This window comes from Balaenoptera musculus, chromosome X (assembly GCF_009873245.2).
Source record: "Balaenoptera musculus isolate JJ_BM4_2016_0621 chromosome X, mBalMus1.pri.v3, whole genome shotgun sequence".
Lineage (NCBI taxonomy): Eukaryota > Metazoa > Chordata > Mammalia > Artiodactyla > Balaenopteridae > Balaenoptera > Balaenoptera musculus.
Genome location: NC_045806.1, coordinates 76961388 through 76981877, shown reverse-complemented (window position 1 = coordinate 76981877; position 20490 = coordinate 76961388).

Here is a 20490-nt window from a genome sequence, read left to right as displayed (position 1 = left end):
GATCAGGGGTCATGAATCTGATATCAATAAAGTAAATAATCTCATTAGTGGAACAACCTTTTGCAAGTTTAATTCCCTGAAGAGCAGACTGTGAGATGGATATTAGTGTGCAGGATATTTATTAGGAAGAGTTCCTGGGAATCAACACATGTTGAAAGAAAACACATAAGCAGAATTGGACGGAAGGAGAAGATGGGGCAAGATTCACATCTTTACAAATGCCTTGACTGTATTCATAAAGAACTCTGAAGCTGGACTGGTCCTTCAGAATCAACCAGAGTTGACATAAAGAGAGTGGGCCTTTAGGTATTTGATATCTGTTGTCCCATGAATGGAATGTGACAACTCTCTTCAGCCAAGACAATTCTGAAGAAAGCTGAGGGCTCTCTAGTAACAACACTTAGTAGCTGGAAGATTACATCCTTCATTTCTGGAAGAGAATCCGAAGAGGCATTACAGTCTCCACTAGAGTTCAATTTCCTTTTCCTTGCAAAGCACTAACCAGGTGTTTTAAAAGACCAAAGAAAGAACAGTACAAGTAAATGAAGCTCTGTTAAGTTTTATTACTGAGATATGTGCAAAGAGTTTGCCAATCATGTGACAAGCAATGCAACTGAAGGCAAGAGAATCTCCATATACCTTGGAATATTTGAAAGAAAATTCAATACAGTGAGAGGCTGATATAACCCATTCATATGTAGTACAGGATTATTCTTAAAGCATTGTGTTATGCATGACCACCATTAAATTCTTGTGTCATAATCTAATCAGCAGAATATTTTTTTCTTAAAAGTATATAAGAATCAATGGTATCTCATATTTGATGAAGGTATATGCATATACATTGATTTTTAAAATCTAAACATTACAAATAAGTTATAAAGTGAAAAGATCTACTTTTCTCTCATGTTCGTGTTCGTAAGTCCCTCTTTTCAAAGAAACAACCATTAATAGCTTTCAAGAGACTATCTTTTCATTCTCTCCAATTGTTTATATTTTGAAATTTTTCAGTGCTACAGCAAAGTTAAAGTATAACATAATGAGCACACCTGTAATCTCTCTCTCTCTCTATCTCTCTGCACACACACACACATACACACACACATTTGACATGGCAGATAAATCGTTTGAAAGTATGTTTCAGACATCTTGAAATTTCACCAGTATATACTTCAATATATATCTCCTAAAACAAGCCACACATACCATTATCATACCCAAAATATTTAGAATTGAAACAAAAATCATACCTAAAATACAATCTCTATTGAAATTTCTCCAAAAGTCACAAAAATATCCTATGAAGCTGCCCCACCTATTTAAAGGAAATTGCACTGGACACTTGTTAAAAGTGGTAAGATAGATTGTATTTGATCTATTGTAGTCGGGGGAGAGACTTAAGTACAGAACTGACATCAACTCCAAATACAGAAAGGGTAGATGTGGATTTATAGCTGATGGGCAAGGTGAGGGAGTCAGTAAATAAAAAAATTACTAAGAAGAGTTTAATAGATATAAAGGTGGGGAAAGAAGAATTTGATTAGATGTTAAGGTTAGGGGTATTGCTAAATTGTCTTAGCAGGATTCTTGCTAAAACTGGAATTGACAGAATTCTTTGCCAAAACTGGGCAAGCCTCCTAATTGAGAAGACAACTGACAGGAGTCCGACTAAAGTTTGATCAAAGAGGGAGTGCTTGTCACCTCTCACACCCAAATCAGAATCTAATCAAGAAACATGCATTACACTTGGTTGTCATTAGGCTCTCTTTATCACGTATAGTTCCTCCACCTTTACCTCTCTCTTATTATATTGACATTTGCAAGAGTCCGGGCCATTTACATTTTAGCATTTCCCATAATCTAGATACAACTGCTTGTTTCATTATGATTAAATTTAGATAACATTTCAGTGAGACTATAATAGAGGCCTCACTTTCCAGGCTACCTAAAAGTTATGGAACAAGACTTCTCTTTAAACAATATTACGCAGGAAAATGAGAATGTGTTATTGATTGGGAACATATTAATTTCCTCCTAAAATAGGCACGGTAGTCCTGGAGAATTACTATATATTTGGGAGCTTGTATTCCAAATAAAACAAAATTCTGAAAGTCTTCCTAACTCCTTCATTACTTATCAAATTCAACAGCCCTGCAGCCTCCTGAGATATAATGGCCAAATGGGCAGCATTTCACAGAAGTATTCCTCAGTGCAGACATGATGTCAACTGATGTGACCCTCCTGTTTGGAGGGTCCAAGGTGGCTTCAGTAACATGTCTATCACCTTGGATGCAAAGGCTAGAAGGATGCATTTATCTGGGCTTCTGTCTCTATGTAGTGTTAGAACTCATGCACATCACCTCTACAGCACGGTAGCAGCTCTTTTATTTTTTATTTTTAAACATTTTTTTAAAGAGTTTTTGATGTGGACCATTTTTAAAGTCTTTATTGAGTTTGTTACAACATTGCTTCTGTGTTTTATGTTTTGTTTTTTTGGCCCCGAGGCATGTGGGATCTTAGCTCTCCAACAACGGATTGAACCCATGCCTCCTGCAGTGGAAGCAGGGAGTCTTAACCACTGGACCACCAGGGAAGTCCAGTAGCAGCTCTTTTAATATGATGGTTCAGGGCTCCAAGAGCAAGTGTTCCACAACATAGGAAGAGGAAGCTGCCAGTTTTTTACAGATTGGGCCTAGAATCTATCATAGTATTTCTTCTACTATAGTCTAATGGTCAAAGCAATCAAGGAGTCCAACCAAATTTATGGTCAGTGTCATAAACCTCTCTCTCAATAGGAGCAGTATCAAAGAATGTGTGGGCGTATTTACTCTGCCACATTCCCCTGTATAGATTATACTATTTTAAAAAAAATTTCAAATTACAATGAGATGAAAAATTTAGGAAATCAGGAAACAGATATTGGCCTAAGAGTTATCTTACCATTATAGTTCCTTTTAGATGAGTTACACAGCTTTTGCTCTCTCTCTCTAAAACTAAGAAACGATGAATGTTTAAATGTATCTGGCCTCCATTGCTTACTTGTGATTAGAGTACATAACAGCACTCAGATTTTAGCCAGGACTTTGGACTTTGCAAGGAATTTCTAGAGTATGGTCTTAGCAAATGAAGGGACTATTCTGATTCTTTATTAAAACATCTTTCTTAATTGAATTTTCTTTCAGTACCCCTTTTTCATATTTTAACAGGGTTATTTGTTTTTTTCTCTTCAATTTTAAGAGCTTTTTGTATATTAGTGCTATTAATTCTTACTCTGTCATACATTTTGGAAATATTTATTCTCAATATTGTTCATATTTTGTCATTGTTTATGGTATCTTTACAAATGACTTTTTTTAGGCAATCAAAATATCCATATTTTGCTTTACAGATTATGGATTCACTTCCCAGCTTAATAAATTTTCCCTCATGTTTATTCAAAATATTTTACCAAATTTTCTCTTAATATTAATATTATTATTAATTTTATATTTAATTATATTGAGTCTATTAAAATTAATTCAATTTTATGATGTATCATTATTTTATATACTGCAAAGAAAGAAAATGGTACTGCCAATTCAACTGACACAATACTTTATTATAACATAACTTTTTTAATCTCATTGAAAAATTTAATACCTATTTAGATATAGAGTTTACACTATTGTTATTGTGCATTTATAAAAAGGGGAACAAAAGTGAAGTAAATTGATTAAAATATTCCTAATATTTCTTTACTCTGAAGATCCAACTGTTCTGAATTGTTTTTCAAATTCAAAATCATATATTTATGTATTTTGTGTCAAGAGTACTCTACTATTGTCTGCTGGATTTTTCTAGTAACCTCAGACACCCATTCTGTAAATTGTAATGAGTTCTCTCTTTTGACTTTATCAGTAGTTGTCAGTGGACTCATTCCTTCATCAAATTATTTTGATATGGCTTATTGAATCAATCGTGAAGAAATGCAGCTGTGCAATCTTTTTATCAGAAATGACAATCAAACTCACACATGTGCAGACAGTGGCAACTATGTCATGACTGCCATCTGTCTACAAGCAATTGTAAAACACCGTTAATTGTAAGACACATTCTATTTCAGATGTTAGAATGTGAAAAATAAATATGCATCTTAAAATAGATGAAATACTATATTTTTATAATTAGGTATTTAACCTATTTGTCATGTGGTTTTACATGAGATAAGACTTAGGGATCATGTTACATTTTTGTCCTGATGAACAGTATCTAATTTTAAAAGGTGACTACATAAAATTCATAAAATTCCTTTCTTCCTCTCTGAAGGTTGGAACCAGTTGAGAGATAGATGCAAGATATAGATACCTAGTGATCAAAATGTCAGATTTATTACTGATACAGATGATAAGAGAGAAAATAAAAAACTATAGTTCTTCGGTCCAAAGACCTTCCAAGTATTCTCTGCTTACCACTGTCCTCTCCTGCCGTGTACAGACGAGCACTATACAATAGAACATTCTGTAATGATGGAAATGTCCTCCATCTGCACTGTCTAATACAGTAGCCACTAGCCACATGTGACTATTGAGCATTTGAAATATGACTACTGTGAATAAAGAACTGAAATTTTAATTTAATTTTACCTAATTTAAAAATACACAGACACATGTGGCTAGTGACCATTGCACAGTTTAGATCTAGATTATTCCATTAGCTCCACTCAATTAATAATCATGGACAAATGAATGCCATCTACCACCAGGCAATTTCTTTCTCTTAGAAGAATGAATAAGGAATGAACTGACAGTAAAATTCTTTCTCTATCTGAAGATCTTCTACATAGAATCTCTATATGGAAACTTGAGGTCATAGAGAAATGAGGATTATCTTTTTACAGATAGTCAGGGGTGCTGGCAAAGTGTATTTTAAAAACTAGTGGGCCTCAATACCAGCAGCATCAATATAACCCCGCATATTAGTTATCTTTTGCTGCCCACTAATATTATCACACACATAATGACTTTAAAAAGGCACACATTTATTTCTCGGCTTCTGTAGGTGAGAGTTCTGGTCGTGGCTTACCTAGGCACTCTGCAAGACTGAAATCAAGGTTTTGGTTAGGACTGAGTTCTCATCTCAAGGTTCAAATGGGGAAGGATCTGATTCCAAGCTAACATGATTGCTAGCAGCATTCTGTTCCTTGTAGGTTATTAGACTAAGAGCCTCAATTTTTTTGTGGCTATCAACCAGAGGATGTCCTCAGTTCCTTCCCCTGTGGCCCTCTCTAGCATTGGTGGTTCAGCAGTAGAATTCTCACTTGGCATGTGGGCTCTCCAGATAGCAGCTCATGGCACTGAAGCTTACTTATTAAAAGGCAGCAAGGGAGAGAGTCTCTTAGCAAGACAAAAATTACAATCTTATGTAACATAATTGCATACACATAATCACATATATCCCATCTCTTTTGCCATCTTCTATTGATTAGAATCAACTCACAGGCCCTGCCAGCAATCAAGAACAGGGAATTTCACAAAAGAATGAACAATAGGTGGTAGAGGTCATGGGGTCCACCTGAAAATCTATCACACTAGACAATTTGTTAAGAATGCAAATTTTGGGACCGTATCCCAGAACTTCTGAATCAGAAACTCTGGGGGTGAGTCCCAGCAATCTGTGTTTTAACAAACATTTTGGGTGATTCTGATGCATACTCAAGTTTGAGAATCATTGAAATAACCCATCTCACCCCTACTGAATTGAAATGCTAACCTTGTCATAAATGTGTTAGAGATTGCTAGTTGTCTATCAATCTGTTCTCCCCTTCATCTATAGTTATATATCCTCCACTTTTCATCTGGGCACATGGCTACCTAAAATAAATATTTAATCTTTTGACTTATCTTGTACTTGGTGTGACTAGATGACTAAATTCTGAGTGAGTGGAAGTAGTATGTGTGACTTGTCAGAAAGTTCTTAAAAGGACGAATTTTTTTGCCCTTATCTTCCCCTTTATTCTTTCTTGCTGAGTGGAATCCAGGTTGAATGACTGGAGCTGAAGTAACTATCCTGGATCATAAATGACCTTGAAAATGAAGACCACACAATATGAAACAAGACAGAAGAAGTCGATATCACTAACACAGTGGTATTGCTTACCAATGTTGAATTATTTCCTCCATACGAATGAGAGAAATAAAATAGTCTCTTTTTAAGCCACCGATATTTTGGGTCTCTTGCAGTTAAACTTAATCCTAACCAACATTATGTATGCACTTGGATCTATTTCCAGACCCCCTAATCTTTCCTTTTTAAAGGTCTATTTTTCTATTTCTGTCTTAGTGTCATATTATATGGAGTAAATAGTAAATTTTAACATCTGGTGAGGCAAATCTCTCCCCTTATTACTCATCTTTTTCAAAAATACTTAGCTGAACTTTAAAATAATTTGATGTGGATTCTCAAAATAATAACTCCATTAGGATTATTACTTGATGACTAAAGAAATGTATTGACTTATGAGGTAATGATATTTTGATGGTATCATGTCTTCCCATCTGAGTATATGGCTTGTGTGTCCATTTACAGATTTGGTTCTGTGTTCTTTGGAATTTTAAAGACTTACTCATGTAGACCCTGCCTCATTCTTATTAAATTTACTCCAGGGTATTTTGTGGTGATATCATTATTGTGAATATTTTTTTTCCTACTTTTAACTGGGTGGTCTACAGAAAAGTTATTGACCTTTAAAATTTTTTTTTCCTTTTAATTTGATTCCAAATATGCCTTCAAATTATCTTAATATTTTTACTAGTTCATAGAAGAGTCTGTGGAATTCCAGAACATTTTTGGAAATAACTTTTTTTCAATATTTATTGAAAATAACTTTAAGTTTTTAAGATTTATACTGAAAGTTTCATTTTATTATCTTATTCCACTATATAAAATCTCCAAAAAGAATGTAGAATATTAGTGAGGACAGCATGTATGTGTCTTTTTCTGACAATAATGGAAATTAGTATTTCATTACTATTTATGTCTGTTAGTTTTATTGCAAAATGTATTTACCATATTTTGTAGTTCCTTTTAATTTCTATTTACCTACATTTTTATTTGAGTTGGATGTTTAATTTCAGCATCTATTGATACAATCATATATTTTCCCCTTTAATTTATTGTTAGAGTGAATTCTATTGATAGAGTTTCTAAAAAAAAAACACAATTTTGCATATATGGAGTAAAACATACTCTGTCGTCATGGTATATTGGTGTATTGTTCTCTTCATGTATTGCTTAATTTGGATGACTAAATATTTTTTAGATTTTTTCGTTTATGCATAATTTAACTTTGTTTAACATTTTCTTCTTTTGTGCTACTTTTGAGATTTAATATTTAAGCAGTAAAGTTTTGTTGGTTTCATAAAGTGAATTATGGAAATTTTACTTTTTTTTTTAATGAATGGTGTAGGGGAGCAAAATTTGCCACCCCAAAATGTGTCTCTTTGGTATGAGGATTCATTTAAGCTCATTATTTTCAAGGTGCAAAAGACCCAGGAAGAACCTTTGACTTTCCCTCTAACTGCCTAAAAGAATGTAGATAGAGGACCTGTTCCAGGCAGGCAGCTATCAACATAGATAACTATAGTATGAATTAGGTATATAGAAATGGAGGAACCTAGCAAAGTCTGTTTGTTAAAATTCTTCTCTGTGTCCCACCTTCTCTGCTAGACCCAGCAAACATTTGCTTTTTCATCTCCATGTGAATTGCCTTCCTCCCCCTTGAAGTTCCAAACCACTACCCCCAACATCCTCTTTTGTCTTTAGTTGAAGATAGTATTTAAGGTGAGGGTTTCAGCCATTTTGGTGAGTTACTCAGTTTTCCTGAGTCTCTCTCATGTATCAGTGTTAATAAGTTTTTGTTTGATTTTCTCCTGTTAATCTGTCTCATGTCAATTTAATTCTTAGACCAGCCAGAAGAACCTAGAAGGGTAGAGGAAAATTTCTTTTTCCCCAAAAATGGAATGAGTTTGAAAAATATAGGAGTTTTAAGTGTCTTAAAAGTTATATATAGTTGAACAGGAAAACATCTAAGTCTGGTCTTTTTTTAAATAGTTGGTGTTTAATTGCCTCTCTTCTGTCTTCTAAGATTACTTTTATGTCTAGGTATTTTACCATTTCTTTGGTCAACTTTGGTAATTTATATTTGCAATGAAATAATTTATTTCCTTCAGATTTTAAAATTATTTGAGTAATGTTTCACATTAAATTTTTTAATAAGTTCCATATCCATGATTATATCTTTTTTCTTATATGACATAATTTTACTTTCTTTATTATCCTTACTAAGTTTAGACAGAAAGTTACCAATTTTATTTGTATTTTTAAGAATTAACTTTTGGTTTCATTTGACATTTCTTCAATTTTTAAGATTAAAGTTTAGGGAAATGGATTCTAGAATAGCAGTGTGAGGAGCTTGCTCCAACAAAACAACCATAAGTGGTAAAAGTTATTGAAAAACAAAAATAAATAACCATTTAAAGTCTCTGGAAATTGTTCCAAGGGCATATAATACACTTTTTTTTCCAAGAAAATCTGGTAAGAACAGAATGTGTATATGGCATTTGAGCCACAGCCCACTCCCTTTCTCCAGAATCATGGGAGGTCCACTCATGCCAGGATCAGCCAAGAACACAGGGTTCCTTCCCCACCAACAACTTCCAATCTAGTGTTTCAGTGTCTTCCAGGGATGGGAGGGTTACCGGTATATCTTATCCCTCCCAGATCTGTGTTGCAGAAGCTCCATTCCAGGCAAGACTGATTCTGGGAATCCCTTTCTCTACTCAGCCCTCACTCATGGGGTACTAGCTCTTCTCCTGGTATGGCAGGCCGAGGATACTAGGGCCTAGTTACCTTCACTTCAGATTACTCATAAGATGGAGCCATACTAAGGAGGCAAACTGAGAAAACCAGAAGCTACCATCCACCTTGGGTGTGAATGGTGTAGGGGAGCCTGAGAGTATTGAGCCACTGTCATGGTCACAAGGTCTGGAACAATGGCAGAAAGATTTTGCACAGTGATAGAGACAAGTTGTAAGAACAGAAAACTCTGAAGCTCACCCCAAGTTATCAGGCTAAATTTAGAACAGACTGTGGGGATGTTTAAGCCTAGGAAATTTGTTGAAAGTAATGCAGATTTTAGTGGTAAGCAATTCTGTTGCCTCCCTGAAAAAATTAACCAAACCATAGACCAGCTAGAACTTTACGAGAGACAACCAGGGAAAGAGACAACGAAGAAGGCACCTCCAGGGTTATAACAAGAGAGAAGGAAGACTATATGGTCACAGATGCAGGCAGTTGGAAATAGGAATTTGTGGTAGGAGCTTGTGGAAATTCTGTTTGAGTTGCTCCAATGTTCTCATTAAAATAAGAAAAATATTATCAGCCAAGGATGAGTGAATCATCTATAAGAGTAGAAGAAAAAATACACTAATATGGTATAGTTGTTGGGCAGCATTAAGGTCCACTTGAGGTGAAAGAACAGTAACTTAAAGTTCTGACATTTAACAGAGTCAAACATTCACATTTTGTTGATATTCTTTCCTTCTTTGACTTCTACAAAACTACTCTTGCTGTTTTCTCCATCTTTATTATCTCTACCTCTCTGTCTCACTTCATCCTTTGTTGCCTCTTTTAACATCCATATCTCATCTCACCTCAAATGTCTTCTCAAAGAGGCCTTCTAAGGTTGCTGAGAATTTAGCTAAACCACTCCATAATATTGCTGCCTCAGCACCCATTTTGCATGGCTAATAGCCTACAGGGGCCTTGAACTGACACTAGTCTCACTCACTAGTGCATGCCCTAAATAGTGGCCTTCAGAGTCACAAGTAAGTGCAAGTTCCTGATATGACTTCCTCAACACCTCTGGTGATAAAACAGTCACTCCTGCCTCCCAACTCCTTCCTCTCATGCCCCCTTTAGGTAAGACCGCTGTGGAACTTACCAAAACCCCACTTTTTTGTTTTGAATTGACCAATCTAGCCTTAGTCCAGGAACCCCAAAAGCATTCAACCCATGGACGCTAACAAAGGCAAATGCCCCAGGTCCTGCTGCTTGCTCTCTGCCTGTACTCTGCCCTGTCCTTCCCATTTGGACCCTCAAGATGTGCTCTCTACATCTTCCTGGACCTGTGAGTAATAACCTTCTCTATTTCATTTTCCCTTGTGGTCTTCGTTGAACAGGTGGCTCACCGACTGGTACCCCAGGGCTTTACCTAACAAATGTTAATTTAGCAAAAATCACAACAAAACTGGCTCTGTATTTGACTAAACCAAATCTATTCCTTCTAGTTTAATTTATTCATGGCAACTCCATGCACTTTACCAGTGATTGTTTCATTAGGGACATGTGACCTCATTTTGGCCAATAAAATAGTCAGCTGGGAGTTTCCTGAGGAAGATTTTTCTCATTCTTGAAATATGACATCTCTCCTTCTTTCTCTGGATGTTGCTGTATTTAGATGTGACAATGAAATTGCAGCCGTCTTCTTACTAGCAGTCTGAGGATGAAGCCAATAAACAATAGTAGGTAAAACCAAGGGAATTAACAGAGAAGCAAAGTTAGAGCCTGGATGTACCACATCTGAAACGTCCTCACCTTAGGATAGATATTGTGTTAAGTCAAATAATGAAATTTCTCATTTTGAACTTCTTTGAGTCAGGGTTTTCTATTATATGGAGCTAAAAGCATCTTAATACACATACTAAAGAGTCAGCCTCTATCATATTACTTTGTTGGATTTTCCTCACTGATCACTATCAGACATTCTCTAATAAATGTATGTGTATTCTTGTTTATTGCCTGTCCCCTACATATCACTAGATCACTAGCTCCAGAAGAGCAGAAACCATTTTTCTTCTCATGATTGTATCTTCAGTGACTAGAACAGTGATTTCCACTTCATAGGCACCATTAAATACCCACCGAATTATCAATTCTCTTTCAAGCCTGTCTTTCTTATTTCCTTCCCTGCCTCATTATCTCATTCTCTAAATATTTGTTTCTTTAAGTTCTTTCCTTTACTGCTATCTTCCTCACTAATAATGCCCTAAGTGTAAAACTTTAGTAATAATATGATGTCCATGATCAGGTTAGGTGTTTGTTTGAAAATGCCCATAAACATTGACTCAGTGCCAATGGGATGAGAGGCCCTTGTGTTCTTCAGGTGACTAACAACTTAACTTCATCAGGTGGTTAGATTTCAAGTGTCTCAGGGCTGAGGCACCTTCTCTAAGGACAGAGGAGGGTTGATTAGTTCATTTTTCTTTATTTCACTTCCCCATTGAATGGAAAGAGGTAATAATCTAGTAAGGTGAATTATATATAGGTGTCACTCCAGAGGAAAAATTTTTCACTTTTTTCTTTGTCCTTTTAGTTGTTCCCTTCTCCAGCCAAAGTTCATAAGTCACATATTGCCATGATTGCTTACAATATACCTATATTAACCCCAGTTTACAAGAAAGAAAAATGAGGCTTAAATATTGTCCCATGGTAATCTAGCTTTCAAGTGGAAAAATTGGGATTTGGGCCTAGATTTGTATGATTTTAGAATTTAACTACTAAACAATTACTGGAGGCAGATAGAATTCTAGCTAAGCCCACCTACATGTCGAAAAAATATAGTTCTCTCAGAACCCGAATACTGAATTGAACAGCACTTCATCAGGCCTGATCTTGTATGACAGATCTTAGTTAAGACATGTTTAAAATTAAAACATGTATTAATTAGGGTTCTCCAGAATAAAAACAGTACATATAGATATATAGATAGATAGATATATAGAGAGAAACAGAGGCAAAGAGAGAGAGAGAGAGACAGAGACAGACAGACAGACAGAGACAAAGACAGACAGAGACTGGCAGAGATAGAGGCAGAGAGGTTGATTTTAAAGAATTAGCTCACACAATTGTGGAAGCTGGCAAGTCCAAAATCTGAAGGTACTTGGCAGGCTGGAGACCTAGGGAAGCAATGATGTTGTAGCTCAAATCTGAACGTGGTCTGCTGACAGAATTCCCTCTTCCTCAGAGGGAGGATAGGAGTTTGTTTCTTAAGGCCTTCAACTGTTTGTATGAGACCCACCACACATTGTGGAGGATAATCTGTTTTAACAAAGTTTTCTTATTTAAAAGTTAATCTCATGTAAAAAAGACCTTGACAACAACATCTAGACCAGTGTTTGACCAAATTTCTGTACTGTGACCTACCCAACTTGGCACATAAAATTAACCATCACAGAATCTCAGTACTCTGCCTTGGTTACCTACCAAATCTAATTGCTAGAATCAATTTTGTTGGAAAATCTAGTGTGAAATATTTTATCCAGAGGCATAGACAATAAGATTTTCTAAGTAATCCATTTCCTGGATTTTTCCACTTGCTCAGCAGCACATTGCAGACAAGAATAATAGGATGATTGGATACTTCCTCCAATTGGATGGCTGGCAAGACGAGTACTTTGTATCCTTACAGTTCATGTTTAAAGTTCAACTTCTTTCAATGTCATTCCTGGTTGAGAAACAGACTTGTGTGTAAGACAATCTTTCTTGACACCTTACTGGACACAACTAAGTAAAACTAAAGCTATATGGGGAGTCGTTGGCTGACCCTTTAAACAAATGCTCCCTTCTAGGCATATAACTGAATTGTAATATGTAGGACAATGACTTTAAGTACTGGAAATGGACAGTGTATGACTTAGGCTCTTAGTTTCATTGCGTTTGACCACATGAATGCTTTCATAGGAAAATATACAGTGACAAGCATTATCATCTTTGTGTCTAAAAGGCACTCACATGTGTCATCTAGTAATTGATTTTTTTCTCTTCCTATGAATAAAGAATGCAGTGGAAAAAATTTACCTTGGGCTACCGCAGGGTAATTTGCTCTATAAATTTGATCTGTTCTTATAGAAGCGTTCTAAATTGAAAGCCACAACTTTTTTCCTTTAGTTTATGAAAAATCAATTCCCTCTCCCACATTGAGTATATTGTTTGGTAATAAATTTTTGTAACTACCAGATCTATGTTGTCAAAGAGCCAATTGGTTTAGGTGTAAAATTAAAAAAGACTTAGGAAAAGGGCCAACAGTTTTCTCTCATTAGATAAATCTTCAATAACATTTCTCCCTTGACAATATCTAGTGAATATCCCCTAGTAGATAAACTTGAGCTTCAAAGCACCAATCTATTAAATAATAATCAATTTATCTACACTTCTTCACAACTCCAAGACAAGTAAAACAAGTTAGAATCCAGCAATTTTTGTCCCCAACCCCAGAAATCAGGGATATTTACCTATTGTATTGTATTTGTTCTCTGTGTGTCTAGGTGCTCAATGTCTTCTATTTGCCATTATAAAAGGTAAAACCTCAGTTTTCCATCTCCTTCTGTGTTTCTCTTACTTATGTATCTCCTTTACTACTCACACAGAATAGTTCACTTCTGATACTTCTAGTCACAAAATGTGTGGAGGTTTTTTTCCACACCAAGCAATTCTCTGCACGCAACACCAGCTGGGTGTGCTACAATTCAACTCAATTCTGACACTAGATATCCAGATAGCATAGGATTCTATAAGTTAAATCTTCAGTCCTACAAGACTACCCCCACCCCCAACTTTAGACACCAGTAGTACGCACAGAGTGTTACCTGTACTTCCCACTGACCAGCTACAGATTGGAGATTCCTCCCTTAGGTTCCATTAATTAGCTAGAGCAGCTCACAGAACTCAGTGACGTGTTTACTTACCTTTACCAGTTTATTAAAGGGTATGATAAAGGATACACTGAACATCCCATTGGAAGAGATGCATAGGGCAAGATATGTGGGAAGGAGTGCAGAGCTTCCATGCCCTTTCCGGGCACACCACTCTCCCAGCACCTCCACATGTTCACCAACCCGGTCATGTTTGAGTTTCTATGGAGGCTTCATCACATAGGCATGGTTGATTATTAACTCCATTTACAACCCTTTTCTCTTCTCAAGAGAATGGGGGCAAGGGCGAGGATGAAAATTTCAATCTTCTAATCATAGCTTGGTCTTTTAGATGACCAGCTCTCATCCAGGAGCCCACTCAGAGTTGCCTCATTAGAACAAAAGACAATCTTACCACTCAGGAAATTACAAGGGTTTCAGGAGCTCTGTGTCAGGAACCAGGGTCAGAGACCAAATACTGAAACAAAAGGTGTTCTTACTGCTCTTATCACTTAAGAATTTACAAGGGTTTTAGGATCTCTGTGCCAGGAACCAGGGACAGATATGAATATATATGTATTTCTTATTACAAATCACAATATCACAGACATGATTCCTGAAATTTTCATCATTAGTGGAACATCACCACAGCACTCATTTACTATTTAGTAACTGTGGGAAGGGGAACACAGTTACTTATTATTTTCTATTAATACTTTAGTTAAAATTGCCCCATTAGACACTGAAAAATTAAAATGAAATGTTAAGATAGAAATCTTTGTGAAAAGTGGTAATTTGGGAAAGAGCATATCCTAAATTGTCCCATGGACTTCAAGAACATGGAAGGAATGTTGTCGGGATATCCTGAGCCTCCGTGCACCAAACACTTGAAAAATTGTGGGTCTCTGATTCAATTGTGAAGAGTGAAACCTAAGCAGGAAGTGAGATGATGCAAAACACTAACTGTATAAGTTAAATAATGTACTATCATGTACAATTCATAAAATGTGATGAAACAGGCACTTTGCCTCTATGGTCTTCCACCCAAAAACATATAGCCCCAGTCTAATCAAGAAAAAAACACCAGAGAAATACCAACTGAGGGACTTTCTACAGAATACCACACCAGTATTCAAAACTGTCAAGGTCATCATTAACAAAGAAAGTCAGGGAAATTGTCGCAGTCTAGAGGAGCCTAAAGAGACATGACTACTTAATGCAATGTATAATTCTGGATGGGATCCTGGAATGGAAAAAGGACAGTAGCAGAAAATTTAGGAAAACCGAATAAACTATGGACTTTAGTTGATAATAATGTACCAATATTGGCACATTAATTGTAACAAATATGCCATGTTAGCCATGTTAATAATATGAGAAACTGGGAGATGAATATTTGGGAACTGTATCATCTTTGCAATTTTTCTGTAAATCTAAAACTCTTCAAAACTTTTTATGAAGAAAATGTACAATGAATAGATCCCTGAGTTACTTAAGTTGTTGACAGGATTAAGCTTCCATTTATGGTTTGCTTTATTTTTGTCTTTTACTTTTGTTTTCCCCAATTAACTTCAGAACACTTTGATAGACAAGAAAGGAATTAAGCTTGTGTACAGGTTAAATTTCTATTGTTTTTAGGCAGCTGTAGATTCTCAGATACTTGAAATGGCTATTGAGTTTGTAACCCAACTTACAGAAATTAAACACTGTACCTACTTGCCTGCTTCACAGTTGTGTTTTGTTTTGTTTTGCTTTGTTTGAAGCCATTTCCATTACACCATTAACAATTTATTTTATAAATCACTGTGACCAGTTCTGGCAATAAAAGCAGCAAGTTCAATAATGGTTTTAATCAAACTAAATATTAGCTCACTAATTTTCCACTTGTTGAAATATTATAAATTTTCAACATTCTTTTCCAGTAGGGCACTTTTCCCCCAATCACAGAGTGTGTATTCACCATATTCACTTTTTCAGGTTTTTAGAGTTCTTGCCAAGGTTACTATGATAATGTCTATCTCTAACCTGGTAATTCCTAATCTACATATTACTCACTACAGCTTGTGTTTTTTCCCAAATGGCTGGAGTCAAGCTGAGAAATAACACAAATTAACCTACACATATATTATACTTCTTCTAAATCTCCAATCTCCTTTTGCCAGAAATTAAATTTTTACTTGATTTAAATTTTTGTTTTTGATTCCTTCATCAGCCAACCTTTGGTAAGAATGAGTAAATTAATATCACAATTACAGAAAGATGGGTGAGAAAAGAAAGAAGACAAAAAGCACTAGATTATGTGCTCTATAACTCTTAATCAAACTTCAGGACTGATAAAAATACCAAGTGCAATTGAGTACTTACTGATCCTGTGTAGCCTGAGAGGTTTCAAAGTACTGGAATTCTCTCCATTTAGCCAAAGTGAAAGTGAAGCCAGGAGCGAAGTTATTTTGTTCCACAAATATTATCAACATTCTCCAGAATCTTATTTCACTTACTTCACCTAAGGGAAATCCTTAGGTGGCTTTTACATTAAATGAGACAATAGGCCTATTCTGAAATAAATAAATATCTCAAGTTTGTCTTGTAAGATGCAAAATAAATGTTCTAAAACACTACAATATTGCTTACCAACTTTGAAAAGTGGGTGAAAAGATGTGCATTTCAAAGAACTATATTGAAGGGACTGAGCAAACAAAAAAGTAAGCTAACTCATCAAAATGTTCCACCAAAAGGTGTATTTTACTCTAGATAGATTTAAAAAATAATTTAAAATAAAATAAAACCTTTGACTTTTGAATTAATAAACACACACAATGAATATGTATCTTCATTTCTCATAGCTTTATTAATACCTATATTAATGAATAAGAAAGCATGCAATACAGAATCTGATATCAAACAATTAATACACATTTGCCACTGGACTACATACTGCCATCCTGGGCCATACAATATCCAACCGTCTCACTTCCAAAGCATGGCTAGAGCTGCTTTGGGATACTGTTCACTTTCAGATGCTGTATGATGTCACAGAGGAGGAATCTTCTCGAAATACAAACATAAATACATATTTCATAAAATTCCAAGTATTTTAAGCAGGGATAGCATAAATTTCACACATTTTATTTGTAAAAGTATCACATACAATCACTAAACAATTGCCTTCATTTTTTTTTTTTTCATTTGTGCACACACATTTTTCTGAGTGGCCTTTTCATTTTACTACTTTTACTGATGTCAACTTGTACTGCTTTTAAAAATCATATTTATTGAAAGCATATGGATGGTTAGTGTAAGAAAGCTACTATGAATGAATATTTTAAGGACTCTGCATAAAATTGCTCTGGTGTGGTAATTGGCATGTTAATGTAAAAAGTTTCCTGTCCAAATATAGTTCAGCTTCTCTTGCTCCCAGGTTTTCCAGGGCAATTGTGCCAGTTGGAAATAGGCAAAATAGTCTAATAATTGTGAGAAAAAGTTCATCTATATATAACCATAAATTTGGTTTGGAATAAATGTGAAAGAGGAAAGAAAGGAAATGATAACTATAGTGGAAAATATACATCAGAAGAATATAAAAAGAGAAAAACTTAAACAAATAGATGTTCACAAATGTGGATTAGGAGATATATGCACATTCAGACTTAATATAAACAACAAAAAAACTAATGTTGAAATATACATGTGGGTAAAACTTAATTTTCCCATGACTGAAAGGGATTTTTTTTTTTTGCTTGTGACATGATTGCATTTTAAGGATTGCCGAATTTGTGATTTTTTTTAGTCTATTTTTCTCCACTTTAATGGAAGTGTGTGACAAATATTAGTTTGAGAAGGCAGAGGCTCTTCATAACTGTCATCAGTACACAATAGCACTAATCATTTAACAACCAGTTTTTTTTCTAACCAAATTTACATTACCAAAAATAAAATGTTAAATAATTAGATGAGACTACACAAAATGTACCCTCTAAATTTATTACATTGTTTGTACCATATGTAAGTTTGTTTTTAATACACTGACACATTATTAGCTAAAACTTGAAGATAAAGTTCAAGGAAAAAATATGTATGCACTTAGCATATAAGATACACAGTGTTTGAATACATACTTACAAATGTGGTATATTAACATTATAACTAGGAAATTAATGATCACATATAACTGAACATGGCCACAAAATAGAACAACCAGTCTGACTAAACATATTATTACCATCCTTGTCATTCAGTTATAAGTTCTTATTTCCAACTAAATCAAATCTTACTTTTTTCAAGGGAAATATTTTTGGTTGATGGTAAAATAAGACTTTTTGGAGTTCCAGGACTAAATTTTTGCACATTAAAAAAGCCATCTGTGAGTTTTGTCAACCTACAGCTCTGTCCATCCACTCAAAGAAAGAATTTGCAATGTGATGAGAAAGATCTCATTGGATCTGAAACCTTGGAAGTTACAGGTTGCCAAGTCCAGACCCAGTGGAAGCTTAGGAAGAGAATGCATAGGGGAGCATAACTGGGCTCACACCCCTTGCCTCTTTGGCTACTTTGAGCCTGCTTCCATTCAAAGCCTCTCTGGTATAAACACAGAAGAGGGTGCCCAGTCATCTAATATTCTAGACACAATCTAAGTCTGACTGTATAATCAGAGTTAGAAAGGGCAATAAAAGCATATTTATTCATTCCTATATCTCTAGGAAAGGTATCAAAACTTCACAGATTTTACATGAGGATTTAAGAGCCACCCATATAACTCAATAAATCACACTATCAGAAAAAGAATCCCAAATATCTAACATTGGTTTGTATTCTGATTTTCATTAACATAGATAGTAACTATTCATACTACTGACATTATTTAATAGTCTTTCAGTTTCTCTTTTTTATCTCTTTTTCATTTATTTCTTTTTGTGTGTGTAGATCTTAACTAATAATGTGGAAAGGAAAATGTAGAAATAACTAAAAAAAAGAAAAAAATTCTCACATTATCTTTGCAAGCTTTAGAGGAAAAAACATTCTAAAATCTACTGGAAGCACCGATTTTGTCATTCTAGGTTTCTTTATTTTCCCCAGGTCTAAAATCTTCATCAACCATAGCAACAAGAATACCAACACATATACGTCATCATATTTCAATATCTTCACTTTCAAACATCACCAGTCCTTCAGGACTCACATGCATCTGGAATACCAGGATGCTCCAAATCCCTTTGAATATAACAAACACAAATGAGGGAAAAAAATCAGTAATACTAATTAATTTGAAATTTCAGCAATTAAACTCTAGTAGTTAAAAGTTAAGGAGTTCTACACACCAAATCAGATATGATTTAAAGAGCTTCATAATGGGAACAATATATTCTCAAAACGCTACGTAACCTGCTGGGCACATGAAGAGAAGCTTTCTCAACAATCAGTGGAAATTTTCACCAATGAAACTATACATTTACCACAGTTTATAATACACCATTTACACACAGTTTAATCATAAATTACATATCTTCAAGTTACACATTACAAAGTCTACACCTAATTTAAGCAAGAAGATATATTCACTCCCCCCACCCCGCACAGCAACTAAAACATCAATTGTTTCTTGGTTTAGTGTAATACTGAAATAAGTATTTTCAGTTTTGCTATGGAGGAAAATTAAGTTGATGGTGTTTCTGTAAATTGATAAAATGTGCACATAGAAGATCACGGACAGTTAAGAGGACAAAAAATAAAATAAAGAACAGAAGGAAACTAAAGTTCCCTAGGAATACTCATGTATTCTTTGCTTAGAATGACATATATTGTTTCATATATGAGATTTTGTTGGTTTATTTTTGTGTGTGTCTGTGTGTTATTGGGGTATTTCTTTTAGACCCCAAGAGGCAGTCATGAACCCCATTTCTCCCTCTGCACATCTCCTTAAAATTCTATACTGTAACACATTTGATGTAGATTTATAATTATGTCTCTTGAAAAGTTCCTTCCTGACTTTCATCTTGTTATCAGTGGTTTTCTTCAGTAGGTTGAGCTAGAATGACAAAAATCCCTTAGTCTTATAGGTTTAGTATGTGGTTTTATCTACAGTTGTTTATTTTAATTAGGAGTTGAATACATCCACCTTCTTTATGATTTTCTAGGCTGTTATATACAAATTTCAGAAGATAAAGACCCAATTAATAGTGGAATATAGGCTTAATATGACAGATACAACATGATTTCTGATGCACTTTACACTAAACTACAAAGATAAATTTAACACAAAAAGAAAGAGGCCCTTTTTAGCAAATAATTGCCTAATTTGGGCACAGTTATTGCACTTCAGTGTCTCGAACTCTACTAAAGAGTAGAGAAATAGGTTATAGACATAAATCTGTACAGTTTTTATAAGTTCTTTACTGAAAATGTATATACAAATTATATCAACAATATATTCTTAAAATAAAGGTAGAAAACATAAAAAACAGACAGATACAAAAAATATGAGATATTTCTACTCCCTATTGTTCATTTTTACAGAAAAACTAATAGCAAAAAAGTGGAGACAACAACAAATATCAAACAAAAAGACAAACAAAAATGCTACCATACTTAAACCTTCTAATGTTGTCTAAACAAAAGTTTAGACAGAATAAACGTACCCTTGGAAAATCAGATATTTGTTAGTTTTCCATTAGCTATGTACTGGGTCCACAAAAAACGGAATAGAAAAAAATCAGTAATATTGCACATGTTGGTAAAAATAAGTGAAAAAATACAGTGCACCAGAAAT